The sequence below is a fragment of the Rhincodon typus genome, chromosome 4 (assembly GCF_021869965.1).
Source record: "Rhincodon typus isolate 14 chromosome 4, sRhiTyp1.1, whole genome shotgun sequence".
Taxonomy (NCBI): domain Eukaryota; kingdom Metazoa; phylum Chordata; class Chondrichthyes; order Orectolobiformes; family Rhincodontidae; genus Rhincodon; species Rhincodon typus.
The window spans coordinates 85,460,339-85,461,918 of NC_063335.1; positions in this window are offsets into that span (position 1 = coordinate 85,460,339).

Genomic DNA, 1,580 nt, shown 5'->3' on the forward strand with positions numbered 1-1,580 from the left:
CTCCATCTGCCATAGTTTTGCCCATTCACCTAGTCTATATCTGTTCATAATTTTATGCTATCATGTAGACTGTCTGCAATGCCACCTAACTTTATGTCATCAGTAAATTTTGATATATGACTTTTTATTCCATTATCTAAGTTGTTAATAACTAATGTGAATAATTAAGGTCCTAACACAGATCCTTGTGAAATACCACTGGTCACATTCTGCCATTTTGAGTACCTATCAATTATCCCTATTTCTGTCGCCTGCTAATTTGCCTTTAATTCCATGGGCTTCTACCTTAGTTAACAGTCTCTTATGTGAGACTTCATCAAGTGCCTTCTGGGTGAACATATGAACAACATCCGTACACATTCCCCTGTCCAGTATTTTAGTCAGCTCTTCAAAAAATTCAGTGGTGTTTTTCAGGCATGACCTACCTGTCATGAATCCATGTAGTCTATGGAGAACACAAAGAGTATTGAAATAATTACATTCAGTGTTATTGAAGGTGAAGTTTTCCCATACAGGGAAGTCAGTAAAATGGCCCTAGTAGGCAGTTTTATGATAGAGACAATTTGGAGTCTGAAATTCAGCTGTGTTAAACAGCAAGTCAAGGCTGTGAACAGTCTGGTTGAAATGATCGCAGAATCCATGGAGGCAAGTGTAGCTTACAGGATACAAGGTGAGAAAAACTTTTTCACAGCAATTAGTTAGGGTTTGGAATGCATTGCCTGGAAATATAATGAATGCATGTTCAATTGAGGTATTCAGGGATGCATTGGTCGATTATTTAAATAGAAACGTGTAGGGTTATGGGAAACCTCTGAAATAGTTGGCAGGTCATGTTACAGTTGTATAGGACTTTGGTTCAACCACATTTGGAATACTGCGTACAGTTCTGGTCGCCACATTACCAAAAGGATGTGGATGCTTTGGAGAGGGTGCAGAGGAGGTTCACCAGGATGTTTCCTGGTATGGAGGGTGCTAGCTGTGAAGAGAGGTTGAGTAGATTAGGATTATTTACATTAGAAAGATGGAGGTTGAGGGGGGACCTGATTGAGGTCTACAAAATCATGAGAGGTATAGGCAGGATAGATAGCAAGAAGCTTTTTCCCAGAGTAGGGGACTCAATTACTAGGGGTCACGATTTCAAGGTGAGAGGGGAAAAGTTTAAGGGAGATATGCGTGGGAAGTTCTTTACACAGAGGGTGGTGGGTGCCTGGAACGTGTTGCCAGCAGAGGTGGTAGAGGCGGGCACGATGGCGTCATTTAAGATATACCTAGACAGATACATGAATGGGCAGGGAGCAGAGGGATACAGATCCTTGGAAAACAGGCGACACGTTTAGATAGAGGATCTGGATCGGCACAGGCTTGGAGGGCTGAAGGGCCTGTTCCTGTGCTGTAATTTTCTTTGTTCTTTGTTTGTTCTAGTTCCAATGCATTTACATCCTCCCTTAAATAAGGAGTCCAGTACTATACACAATAGTCTAGGTATGGTCTCACCAATATCCTGTAAAACTGATGCATAACTTCCCTACTTTTGTAGTCAATACCCCTCATAATAAACTATAACTCTATGTTAGCTTTCC